At 34.4% G+C, this 14,271-nt stretch overlaps 1 protein-coding gene and 1 non-coding gene across 4 annotated transcripts in view; one reads left to right on the top strand and one right to left on the bottom strand.

The window, feature by feature from the left end:
- Window positions 1–14,271, top strand: part of FOXN2 (forkhead box N2) — a 69,087-nt gene that overhangs the window by 19,638 nt on the left and 35,178 nt on the right. Inside the window, exons 1-2 of one of the 3 annotated variants that reach the window (XM_032292178.1) lie at window positions 3,756–4,342; window positions 5,311–5,493. The exons of 1 other annotated variant lie outside the window; for it this stretch is intronic. The gene's annotated coding sequence lies outside the window, so the exon portion shown is untranslated. Of the gene's footprint in view, window positions 1–3,755; window positions 4,343–5,310; window positions 5,494–14,271 lie in introns of those variants that run through there. One more of the 3 variants, XM_032292177.1, reaches the window with a different exon arrangement.
- On the bottom strand, window positions 11,036–11,175 carry LOC116560705. Its single transcript, XR_004273093.1, has one exon. It is a non-coding gene; the product is annotated as a U4 spliceosomal RNA (small nuclear RNA).

Below are 14,271 nucleotides of genomic sequence, written 5' to 3'. Positions count from 1 at the left end.
CTTCAGATTTAGAAAATATTAGTATCTATAAACTGCTAAAATATTTTATGTCAAGTTTATTATAATAAGCTGATTATAGAATAAATCTAGGAAATACAATGCTGTGGCTTCCAGTCTTGAGAAATGGTGGTACCTTATTATAATTAATAAATATGGTTCATTCCTAAGAAGACTGGAGGTGAGGAAAGGAGAGGAAAATTGAATAGACATTTCTTTTATTATGTATTAACTCTTAGTGGCAAAGCAAGTTTAAATAAATTACAGTGAAGTAATTGCGAGGCAGTTTCCATAAAATTCGCAAACATTTGGATTTCTGGGCTTTGCCATAGCTCTGTAGTAGAATTATTTTTCTTCTCTGAAACATTGTTTAGTGATTTGAATTAAGTGAATGACTTCCTATTTCCCTTTACTAGGGTTATCTTAGCCTAAGTGAATTTTTTTTTTAAATATTGGTTACTTTAGAGTGGTTGGATAAGAAAGCCACAAATCTGAGATTATGCCTACTTTCTGGTTGCTCTTTTGACATTTGTGAAATTGCTTGATTTGCTGATGACATGTAGTTCTTGGTGGGTGGTAAGGGTAGCAAGTTAATAAAATAAAGTTTCCAAATATCTTAAGACCACCTAAAAAGAATTAGAGATTGTAATCTTTTGAATGAGATGTAACCAAAAAATCCTATTCTTAAATGCTTCGGCATTGACCTATTTAAGTATTTAATGAGACGGATTTTAAGTAGGGAGCTGAAGTATAGGGTCAAAATGGTGAGAAACAATTTTGTCTATAGACTAGATGCTGCTATGTAGTTTGAGGTTAATTATTCCTTGCGTAAAGCGTGAGACTGGCTGCAGTCTTTATCAGGGCCTCTTGGTGCAGTTATTCAAGTGTTGGTTTCAACTTCTTTCCAGTTCTAGTAGATATAACAGTTGGCATGGTTCTTTTTCACTCCAGTGTAGTAAAGCTTATTAGAAACAGCACAATTGATGTTCTTCATTACTGAAAAAGGTAATAAGGAAAGATATTCAGTGACTGGCTCAAGGGTACAAGGAATAAATTAATTTGCCTGAGTTTGCTTTGGGCTCTCAAGAATTGATTATTGTATTTTGTTTTGATCTGAGTTTTTTCTCAGTGCAACTTTTTTTTTTTTTTTTTGAGATAGAATTTTTCTGTTGCTGCCCAGCTGGAGTGCAATGGCACAATTTTGGTTCACTGCAGCGTCCACCTCCAGGGTGCAAGCGATTCTCCTGCCTCAGTCTCCGGAGTAGCTGGGATTACAGGCACGTACCACCATGCCTGGCTAATATTTTATATTTTTAGTGGAGATAGGTTTCAACATGTTAGTCAGGCTGGTTTCATACTCCTGGAATTGCAGGTGAGAGCCACCATGCCCAACAGAAATGTAATTTTTTTTTTTTAGACAAATTCTTGCTCTGTTGCTTAGGTTGGAGTACAATGGCACGATTTCGGCTCGCTGAAACCTCCACCTCTTGGGTTCAAGTGATTCTCCTGCCTCAGCCTCCTGAGTAGTTGGGATTACAGGTGCCCACCACCACGCCTGGCTAATTTTTGTATTTTTATAGAGATGGGGTTTTGCCATGTTGGCTAGGCTGGTCTCAAACTCCTGACCTCAGGTGATCCGCCCACCTCGGCCTCCCAGAGTGCAAAGATTACAGCCATGAGCCACTATGTCCAGCTATAAACTTTCAAAAATTAAACAATTATTTAGAAACAACATAGATTTAGGACTCTAAGAATTATGGTATCGGTAAGATAGAAACTTAATTAAACTTGAAAATGGAGCATGAGATTCAGTAATAAAACTTTAAAAACACTTTGTAAAGGTGTTGAACACATAATTAATTGAACCAAATTAATTGCAGCTATTCCTTATTTGCTGTGGACCTATATATGTTACTGATGTATACACTAAAAAACATTTATGTTGGCCAGACGCAGTGGTTCATGCCTGTAATCCTTACAATTTGGGAGGCTGAGGCAGGAGGATCACTTGAGCCCAGGAGTTTGAGACCAACCTAAGCAACATAGGAAGACCCTGCCTCTCTACAGACATAAGAAAATTAGCTGAGTGTGGTGAAACACACCTGTTGTTCCAGCTACTCGGGGAGCTGAGGTGGGAGGATTGCTTGAACCCAAGAGCTCAAGGTTGCAATGAGCTATGATCATGCCATTGCAGTCCGGCCTGGGCAACAGAATGAGGAAAAAAAAAAGAAAAGAAAAAAAAAAACAAAAAACCTTTATGTTCATGAGAATTTCTGGACTGAGCTGGATTTTTTTTTTTTTTTTGGAGTCATTAAATAAATTTTATATTCATATACCTATATTTCAATGTACTATAGATGCTAAGCTGAAATTAACAAAGTGGTATAAATATTTTTTCTTAAATCTACATCATTTGTCAAAAGTAATAACTGAAAAATGGATAGAAAATTATTATTTTGAATATTTTAACTTAAGAATTCTGAAACAGTACATTCTAAATTAGTTGGCTGCAAATGAATGTAGCTAGGAGATATTTATATTCCAGTCCTGTTTTGATAATGCCATTATATTTGTTGCTGTGTCTTTTCTTTTTGTTACTGAGAATGGCATTAATAGTGAAAACTCATGATTATTTCAAAAGTAGTATAGTTATTTAGTGTGTGTGTGAGAATGTTGGCATCAGACAAAGCTGTTAATAAAGTAATTTAGACCTTTTTTGGTCATTAATGACAAAATATTAAAAGTTTGTATGTTTTAAGTTCTTTTGGATTTTTAAACTACAAGGATATGAAGAAGGGTTCTATCATGTTGCATGATTGGCAAAATGTCTGCAAACCAAGTGCATGGAAAGAAATGTAATAAGGAAGTGAAAGCCAAATCATAATGAAAATGATGAAACACATATTGCGGCACTCTTCCAAGAAGTCCTAATCTCATTTGGCTGCCTCGTCAGTGGGTATCATTGGTCATGAGGGAGATCTATCCTTAATACTAGACAAATATGTTTTTAATTTCAAAACTTCAAAATATAAAGCATTGTTACTGAGTTTGTACTCTAATTTTTATATTTGAAGGTTATAATATTTACACATTTACTACTTTAGGAAGAAAACTAATAATAATTTTTAAAATGTATAATAGTAATAACCATCATTACCATCTCTGCAGCTAGTATTTGTTGTACACTTACTCTGTACCTCTGTTCTAAGTGCTTTGTTTTTGTTGTTTAATTTGTACTAAGAATCTTATGAAAGTAGGTAGTATTATAATTCTAAATTGATAGGTCTTATAGTTAATGAAATAGAGAGCTGGGATTTGAACCCAAGCAATATTTCTTTACAGCTCATGCTGATAACCCTTTGCTTCACTCTGTCCAGATGTGATTAATGTCAAGATAAACGATTTAGATTTTATTTTTACTTTGTGTAAAATCTAAAATTTAGGTTTTATTTTATTTATTTTTTTATTTTTTTGAGACGGAGTTTCACTCGTTACCCAGGCTGGAGTGCAATGGCGCAATCTCGTCTCACCACAACCTCCGCCTCCTGGGTTCAGGCAATTCTCCTGCCTCAGCCTCCTGAGTAGCTGGGATTACAGGCATGCGCCACCATGCCCAGCTGATTTTTTTTGTATTTTTAATAGAGACGGGGTTTCACCATGTTGACCAGGATGGTCTCGATCTCTTGACCTCGTGATCCACCCGCCTCGGCCTCCCAAAGTATTGGGATTACAGGCGTGAGCCACCGCGCCCAGCCCGGTTTTATTTTTTAATTAATGAAGTTCTTTATCCTTCACAATTTCAATTTCAAATATATTGCCTCCTCAGGTTTCTGCTCAATATCTCCTAGTGTTATCTATGTTAATTCCTTTCTCAAGAAGGCTTTCATTTTATAATTGTATTATAATATTTGCCATAGAATCTAACAACTGTGACAACAGAACCATGCATGTGGTAGAAACAAGAAGTTTCTGATTTGGAGCCTCTTAGGGAAAAAACAGGAGAGGTTCCTCTGAATAGTATATCTCTTACACATCTCTTCCTCTACCTTTTATCTACATTACTAGATGTAGAGATACTATAATCATAGTCCAATATAGCTAATACTTTAGCTTTAGCATTTAAAATTCCTATATTCATTTTATATAGATTTAAATTTTTATATTTAAAATGTCTGCATACATTTAGGTACTTCTGACATTATAGTAATTCATAATACATTTCCTTATCAGGAGGTTACTTATTCTGTATCTTCAATTATTAAACCACAGATAGACAAAAAAGGGACTTACAAGTATTTGGAGGGAAAAACCACAAAGTTTATGCATGAAATTCATGTGCCTTAAGGTGAGCTCTTTACCCGTATTAAGATTTTACTCAGATCTGTGATGTTATATGAAATTCTAATGAAATTTATCTGGATTTCTATGCTGTAACAGATAATAAATCTATAATTCCATTTCCATGATTTAGAAATCCAAAATGCTCTGGAAGCCAAAAGTTTTCTTAACCCTTATAGTGGCAAAACATGATCTGAACTGATAAGGATATTGGTGGTCTTTATTTACCCCTTCTTAGTGTGAATATACATTTTGCTACAGAAATATTACCATTTATTTGGGGTGTTGCCTCAGACTCCACTAGGATGTGATACGTATATATGTTGTATTACCTTTCTGAAATCCAAAATATTCTGAATTTTGAAATATATTTGGCCCTAAGGTTTTTAGATAAGGAATTGCAGACCTGTATAATCAGGCACATTGACTACATATAGTACTATTGAGGACTAAGATACGGAGCTAAGGTTTATCTGGTAACTTAAAAATATTTTTAAATACAGCAATGTGAGACCTTTCATTATGGAGCACTGCTTCTCTCAAATAATATGGATCTCTTTTAAGGAAAAAAAAAAATCTCATTTTGAGAATTGCCGATTTTAGTTCTAAAGCAGTTTTCTTTTAAAATGTCTCTCACTTTTCTGTTTGAAAATGGTAAAATACATTTTTTATTATCATTGAAGTGAAAGTACGTTTTTATTATCATTGAAGTGAAAGTATGAAATGAAAATTTGTAACACTCGTGACCTGTAAAATGTATCCATTAACCTTTTACCTCCAGGGATATGTCCTCTACCTACTTCCAGTTGAGATTCGTTGTCATAATAAGCAACTCTGACTGGTTAGAAGTTTATCAGACCTCTCAATTGTGCTGAGGTAGAAAGAAAAACATAAGAAATGATGTGCTAAAATAAAAGATAATGTACTCTAGTGATGTTGTCATGAGAAACTAATGTAAACATCTGTTTCCAGCAGCATGGTGAACCAAGTACCTGCATCAAGGTACCAAGTACCTTCAACTTTCTGCTGAAAACAACCTAAAATGCTGGATAAAATAAAATCTTAAATGCATCAGTGCTCTGGGCACAAAGTGGAGGGTACTTAGACAAGGCTGAGCTCTGAATCCGGCTATTGCCTTGAGGATATTTGCCAAATCAGGTGAGCTTCTCTGTTTATAGCTTTGTGGGGCTAAGGGATCAGGAAGCAAAGCCAGTCAAGGTGGAGCATTTAGTAGGAAATAGTCTTTGTCACTAATTTGCAGCCCCATTGTACTGTACCTTGTAAGTAATAAGGATGATACAGAAATTCTTTTCCTTTATGTCCCAGAGTTTCTACAGATGAATTTTTTTCTAGGATATTGCTGCAAATCAAAAAAAAGTCACTGAAAATGTGCTGCTACAAATCAGCCCTTACACTAGTTTGCAGCATGAATTCACACTAAACCGTAAGCTAGGAATTTAAAATGATCCTGGGCTGTTACTACTCCCAAGGGCCTGATAAAACCTAACATAATCATCATTATCAAAGAATTCCCATTGGTAAAGTTCTAATGAAAATAAGTGGTTTATAATAAAAATTACAGACCATCCAAGGAAAAAGGCACAATATACGAGAATCAGTTGAATCAGATCTGCAAATAGTTCACATTTTGGAATTATTAGATATAAAATAGAAAATAAATACATTTAATACGTCCAGTAAGAGGCTTAAAAATAAAGCAAATACTCTGAAAAAGAACCAGCAGTTCTAGAAATAAAAATAGTAATTGAAATTAAAATTCAATGGTTAGGTATAAAAGCAAATAGACTGTTGAAAAAATAGCATAATGAAAGGTAAATCTGAAGAAATTTAGAACACAAGATAGACAAGAAAATGGAAAACATAAAAGAGATTAATAAAGGGAACATTTTTAAGAGAAAAGACAGATTACCTCCAAAGGAATATCAGGTTTCAGTAAGAGTAATGGAAATAGAAGACTATAAGATGATATGGAAAACAAAATAACAATGTAGAATTCTGTAGCTCTTTCAAGATCATGGGCAAAATAAAGACGTGTCCATACAAATAAAATCTAAAAGTTCACTGACTATTTTTTAAGCAGAAGTAAATGGTCATAAGTAGAAAATCTGTGATTCAAAGAGTGACAATTACATGGGTAAATAAAAACAGACTTCTTAAACAATATTAACATCTTAGGAAGTTAAGAAAAAGCTATATTATAAACCAGGAGGTGGTGATTGGAGCTATCATTTAAAGATCTTTTTATTGTTACCGGTTATGGTGGCTCACACCTGTAATCCCAGCATTTTGGGAGGCCGAGGTGGGCAGATCACTTGAGGTCAGGCATTCGATACCAACCTGGTCAACATGGTGAAATCCCATGTCTACCAAAAATATTAAAAAATAAAAATAGCTGGATGTGGTGACCCACACCTGCAGTCCCAACTACTTCAGAGGCTGAGGCAGTAGAATCGCTTGTACCTGGAAGGTGGTGGTTGCAGTGAGCTGAGATTGTGCCACTGCACTTCAGCCTGCGTGACAGAGCAAGACTGCATCTCAAATACATTGTTTAGGAGCAGACTAAAGATACCTGAGTTTTTAGAAGTATATATCAAAATGTTTAGCATTTCGGTGGTAGAAATATTTATATAACCTTCACACTAGAAGATGATCTTTAAAAATGGAATGAGAAAAAAAGAATCGTAATCCGAAAGAAGGCAAGAAAAGAAAGAGCAAAATTAACATGGAAGGAGTGGGATACCAAAAAGGATGGTAGAAGTAAATCCTAATACATGCATGCCTTTAAAAACAATATTCATTTATATGGGGTTTAGGAGAGGGATTACAAGGAAACAGGAAAATGTTGAAAGTAAAATAATGGAAAAACACACACCTGGCAACCTTTTTTTTTATTTTTTAAATTTTTTGTGTGTACATAGTAGGTATATATATTTATGGGGTACATGAGATGTTTTGATACAGCTATGCAGTGTGAAATAAGCACATCATGGAAGATGGGATGTCCATCCTTCAAGCATTTATCCTTTGAATTACAGATAATCTAATTACATTCTTTAAGTTATTTAAAAATATGAAATTAAGTTATTATTGACTATAGTCACCTTATTGTGCTATCAAATAGTAAGTCTTACTCATTCTTTTTTTTTTTTCTTTTTAATACTCATTAGCCACCCTCACCTCCCTCCAACTAATCCCCCACTACCTTTCCCAGCCTCTGGTAACTATCCTTCTACTCTTTATGTTCATGAGTTCAATTCATTTGAATTTTAGATCCTACAAATAAGTGAGAACATGCAATGTTTGTCTTTCTGTGCCTGGCTTATTTAACTTAACATAATGATCTTCAGTTCCATCCATGTTGTTGTAAATGACTGGATCTCTTTTTTTTTTTTTTTCTGAGATGGAGTCATCTCCCTCTATTGCCTAGGCTGGAGTGCAGTGGTATGATCTCAGTTCACTGTAACCTCCACTTCCCAGTTCAAGCGATTCTCCTGCGTCAGCCTCCCAAGTAGCTGGGACCACAGGTGTGAGCCACCATGCCCTACTAATTTATGTATTTTTAGTACAGATGGGGTTTCACCATGTTGGTCAAGCTAGTCTTGAACTCCTGATCTCAAGTGATCTGCCTGCCTCAGCCTCCTAAAGTGGTGGGATTACAGGTGTGAACCTCGTTCTTTTTTATGGCTGAATGGTACTCCATTGTGAATATGTGCCACATTTTCTTTATCCATTCATTTCGTTGATGGACACTTAGGTTGCTGCCTGGCAAATATTAATGGAAAGAAAGCTAGTATATTATTTCAAATAGACTTAAAGACAAAAAGAATTGATACATAATGGTAAATGGCCATTTGGCAGGAATATATATATGTTTTAAAGTTACATGCAATTAATAACCGTAGCCACAAAATAAAGCAAAAAACTAACAGATGTACAAGGAAAAAATTGAAAAATTTTACCAGTATATCAGGAGATTATATCTGCCTTAGTATTTGATATAGAAAGCAGACCCCCAAAAAAGATTAGTATATCAAAAATTTTAACGGTGCAATTAATAAGCTTGATCTAGTGAACATATATTTCATCCACACGCCATAGAAACATTAAATGAATCATTATGAAAATTAATCATGTACTGGGCCACGAAATGAGTTTCAGCAAATTTTAGAGAATTGATATCCTATACTCTATTATAGCACCAACTCAGTTAAATTAGAAATAGATATAAAAAAAAAAAACAAAACCTTTTTTAATCACATGGAAATTAAAAATATTTTTCTCAGTATCTCATGGATGAGAGAAGAAATATTGGAAGTTAGCCTGTTCTTTAATAGATGTTAAATCATACCTCAGGTTTGCTTGCAGCAAACAAAAATCTGAGAAATGGCCCAGATAAAAAGCTTTAGATTCTTGACAGGTGAGAGTGTGCAGGGACGCTAAGGACTGATGGTGGATTGGTTCTCCCAACAGGAAGGATGAAATTTTTAATAAATGGTAGTGGAACAATTTTATGTTCATATGTGAAAGATTAAATTGGATAAAAAATACATGTATACATTTTTGGTAAGTTGAAGATTTAAATGTAAAAGGCAAAAACTATAAAACTGTAGACCATAAAGAAAACGGTTAATAAATTCCACCATATGATAGTTAAGAACTTTCTTATTAAAAGGCAACTAACAGACTGAAAAGACACATCATTTACTGGAGAAAGATATTTGCATCACATATAAGTATTAGCATCCAAACATTACAAATCATTAAGAAAACCCATAGAAAAATGGGCACAGGGCTTCAATAGATATATGGAAGAAATCCAAATGGTATGTATATAGATATATATTCATATTCTATATTGGTATACAGATATGTTTGAATGAATGAAAAGGAAAGGAGTTCCAGCCTGTTACTAATCTGGGAAATGCAGATTGAAACAACAAGGAGATACAGTTTCATAGTTGATATGGTCTTGCTCTGAACCTTCACCCAAATCTCATCTTTAACTGTAATCCAAATTGTAATCCCCATGTGTTGGGGAGGGACCTTGTGGGAGGTGATCAGATCACAGGAGTGGTCTCTTCAAGCTGTTCTTGTGAGAGTGAGTTCTCACGAAGATCTGGTGGTTTTATAGGGGGCTTTTCCCCACTTTGTTCGGCACTTCTTTCTCCTGCTTCCATGTGAAGAACATTTGCTTCCCCCTCCGCCATGATTGTAAGTTTCCTGAGGCCTCCCCAGCCATGCAGAACTGTGAGCCAATTAAACCTGTCTCGGATATGTCCCTGTAATAGCATGAGAACAGATAATACAGTAGTCATCAGGTTGACAAAAAACAATTTTGGCAAATACGTGGAACATTTGGTTTATACATTCCTGGTTAGTGATAACTGATTTAGCATTTTTTGGTAAGCAGTTTGTCATCACTGAAAGTTGCAGAGAAGAATATTCTGTGACCAAATAATTCTACTTATTGACATATGTTCAAATTTTAGATGTATACCCAAGAGAAATTCTTGGCACTTGTATTCCAGGTGATATGAACAAAGGCCTCTATAACAGTACTGCTTGTAGTAGCCCCAAACATAAGCAATTAAATGTTCCTTAAGAGTTTCAGAAATTATTGAATATTCACAAAATGAAATACTAGTCTCTATGAAAATGAATTAGTGCTACAATAATGTTAATGAATTTGATGGGGAGGGGGGAAACAAGTCCCAGAATGTCCTCTATATAATTTAATTTTAAATGATGATTAAATATGGAAGGCTAAATAATGTTTAAGGATTCTGGGAAAAGTATAAAGAAAAACCTTTTGTTAATTCAGTCTTTAATCAGTTAAAAGTATAGAAAAATAAGTCAAAATTCTGTTTGGTAAAACATTTTGTGTTTAGTATGTTTCTTAGTTATTTTTGACAAAAAAAAAAGGCTATTACTGTGACACATCTAATTCTCTGTAATGCAGCATGTTATGTTAGGTAATGCTGAAAATTCTGTGGCTTTCCCTTTTCTTAGTCTCTGTAAAGCATTTCTTTCTTACTAATGTTAATACCAACCTAAGCAAAAATGCTCTCCTTTGACCTTTTGGGAAATGATCAAAGAATTCCAGTATGTAATTTTATTTTTCTTATCCTGGAGTAGAATATCACTATGACATTAAACATAATATGCAGATGTGCAGATCTCTGTTAGACACCTTAGGAGATGTATGAGCTGTATGTACAACTGTGAAAAAAAGAATGGTACATTTAAATCCCAAGCCACCTTCTCAAGATGCCGCCATGGCAGGCATACAGTAATGCTCTTCATGGGTTCCAGAGTGATTGTACTGGGTTTATTGAACTCTCCACTTCTATTTTTATTTATTTTATTTATGTATATCTCTATAGAGACAGTCAAAAATTGCCAGTGCTGGGCTGGGAGTGGTGGCTCACGCCTCTAACCCCAGCACTTTGGGGAGCTGAGGCAGGTGGATCACCTGGGGCCGGGAGTTCAAGACCAGCCTGACCAACATGGGAAAACCCCATCTTTACTAAAAATACAAAATTAGGCTTGGTGGTACATGCCTGTAATCCCAGCTACTCAGAAGTCTGAGGCAGGAGAATTGCTTGAACCTGGGAGGTGGAGGTTGCGGTGAGCTGAGATTGCACCATTGCACTCCAGCCTAGGCAACAAGAGTGAAACTCTGTCTCAAAAAAAAAAAAAAATTGCCACTGCTGACTATATTGCAAATCATCACAGTGGGGTATTGGGAAAAGTTTCCAATTAGCAGGAATTCCGCTCAGATAAACCTCATTGGCTATGATATTGCCACTGTGCAAATCTTGAACTCTCCGCTTTTAAAATTCTCCTTGTGAAGAATTTTTTTTCTTTTTTTAGAATATAGAAGATTGGGAGCCTTAATATAAATGTGTACTTTGCTAAGGTGAATAGTACATTTATCTACTTTTTTGAATAGCAATGTCTTGGCTTTAGAAATTCCTTTATTAGTGGTTGTATTAATTACTTGGATTAAGCTAGTTACATGCCTAAAAATTAGAGTATATTTCTTAAATCCCACATCATATTCTTTTGGCTTTTTTTTGAGTGGTATTTGTTATATATCACAATTTTATGTGGCTTGTTGAAATATTGTTCTCAAAGGATTAACAAAGGGAAATATTATGTCACAAGCCCAAGTTTCCTTTTATTTGTTAATACATTTTGCTTTATGAAGCAAACTGACCATGCATATTATTAATGCTCCGCTAGTGAATAGTTATTAATACTCTGCTAGTGAATGGTTTCAGTTCATTTTAAGATACAATTTCTCATTCGACTAGAATTTTTAAAATAAATAAAATTGAAAGTTTTCTTGATTTTGTTGTGAAATATACAGATCTTTTTGTAGTAATATTGCATATTTATATATTCCTGAAAACACTAAAATTGTGCACAGCTGATGGGCCAACTCACTCAAAATGTGCAGCTTTGTAACCAGAATGCTAACAAAAATAAATCTTAATGAGAATACTAGAATATGTTAAAACATATATTAAATTTGTCACAAATAAATTATATGGTCAGTTTAGGATTTTTACAAAAAAGATAAACAGTGTGCAAGGAAGGGTTGAAGCCACAGGATTATGGAGGCCAGGGTAAAATGTGTAAAGATTTGGAAAGAAGAGCTCATTAAGTACTTCCAAGAAAGAGCATGTGGCCAAGCTGTGCCAAGAGGAGGAACATGGGCTGAATGAGAATTGTGTACCATACTGTCTTTTCAGCAGCTTGCTGCTTTCCACTGTGTTAGCCTATTTTAGGTTCAGCTGTTGTTATTTGGTAGTACAAAAAGAAAGGCTGAGAAAAATCAGTATAAACCAATATGACTTAACGTTATACTAAAATTATTCCTTTACTTACCAATGGGCTAATTCATGTTATGGAAAAGGTTTGTAATAGAACAGGGTGTACTAAGAATACAGAGGTGGCTTCTGTTTTTGACTTAAGCTCTCTGATAAGTCCATGACCTTTTTAGGATTTGATTTTTGTGTGTGAAGTGGAAATACTACAACTAAAAATAATGTAGCACAGCCTTTTCTCCCTTGAGCTTATTGTTTTAATTTTAAACTATAAATATAATAAGCACATTAAAGAAAAACTGGAAAGTAGAACAAAAAAACAAAAATTACCGTTAGTAATGTAAACCACCATTTTCTTTTCTGTATATATTTTTTACTTTTTTTAAATTTTTTACATTCTTCAAGTTAGTCATTTTTAACAGCTACTAAATATTAAATTGAATAGATGTACTTTAGTTTACCATTTCTCTGTTATAGGAAATGTAAGTTTTTTATAGTTTTCCATTGTCTTTAATAATTCTTGAACGAATATCTGTGTGTCCCTCCATACATTGTGGGCTGGGAAGGGAATATGTTTTTGCCTTCATAAGATTATTTCACAAAAATGACACGTTTGGAATTGTTGGGTCAAAGAATGTGAAATTTTGAACAGTTCTTGATACACATTTCCAGTTAGCTTTCCAAAATGGCCCTAAGTCCTTACCCAAAATTGTTTAGTTTATATTTTTTAAATAAGCTTTTATATAATTTTTTAGCATGTATTTGTTTGCTATTTATATTTACTTAATGTGTGAGAAAAGATCATTTGCCTATTTATCCAGTGTGGTGGACTTAGTGTTCTAAGTGGATGGTACTCTGCAGACAGCATTACTACCCTGAACGTTGATCTTATCTAAGTGGATAGTGCTCTAAGGTGTTCTACAAGGATAGTTTAGAAACAGCTTTTTTTCCCGCTTGAAAATACAATGACAGTTCAGACCTTACTAGTCTTTCAATGTCAATACTTGGTTTTTAAACTCTTTGGCATATTTGCTGCCATACTATTTATTTACGTCTTAATGAAATTTTATTGTAAACTCATAATTCAAAGGAATAACATACTTGCAACCATTCAAATTAGTTACTTGTGAGAATATTTAGACAATAGTTATCAAGAGACTGATTTTCGAGTATGTTGCATTAATGTAACTCACTATTTCTGTTTTAAGTAGTATTGCTGAAAATGTAAGTTCCTTAAGTGATTGAAGGTAACTCTAATGGCCAGAAATTTGGATATTGAACTTAGCCTGGTTTATAATTTTGGCTTTGCTTTTTATTAGCTTTAGAACCTTAGGGAAATGGCTTACTTCATTTCCATTTCCTTATTCTTAACAATGAATTTCAGTTTTTTTATTGTTACCATTTAGGATGTTTCCTACCATTAAGGATTCATTTCCGAAATAAATTAACTCTTAAAGGCCGTTGGTACAGCATTTTACAGAATAGACATATAATTTGTATTATGAGTTCATTTCTATCTGAAATAATTATGATTTGAATGTCTACTCATACTGAACAGTTTAGTAAGATTAATTAGGAAAACGAAAGTAAAAGACCCAGCTGGGCCCGGCCGCTCATGCCTGTGATCCCAACACTTTGGGAAGCTGAGGCAGGAGGATTGCTTGAGGCCAATTGTTTGAGACTAGCCTGGGCAACATAGCAAGACTCTGTCTCTATAAAAAATTTGAAAATTAGCTGGGCATGGTAGTGTGCCCCTGTGGTCCCAGCTACTGGGGCAAGAGGATCACTGGAACCCAGGAGGTGGAGGTTATAATGAGCCATGATATCGCCACTGTACTCCAGTCTGTGTGACACAGTGAGACCCTATCTCTTAAAAAAAAAAAAAAAAGAAAAAAGAAAAAAAAGACTCTTACTCCTCATGGAATTCATAGTCGAAAAGAAAGGACATACGTTGAACTAATAGTAGTTCAGAGTAGAGATAGTGCATTTTAAAGCCTGTAACAGAATCTGTAATGTAGTAAAATCTCAGCAAATGTTAGCCACTGCTATTTAGTACTTTTTAATTTCTAGGTGTAATGGAAGA

This window comes from Sapajus apella, unplaced genomic scaffold (genome assembly GCF_009761245.1).
Source record: "Sapajus apella isolate SASKATOON/1434 unplaced genomic scaffold, GSC_monkey_1.0 scaffold26, whole genome shotgun sequence".
NCBI classification, from domain to species: domain Eukaryota; kingdom Metazoa; phylum Chordata; class Mammalia; order Primates; family Cebidae; genus Sapajus; species Sapajus apella.
This window is presented reverse-complemented; position numbering and strand designations above follow the sequence as displayed.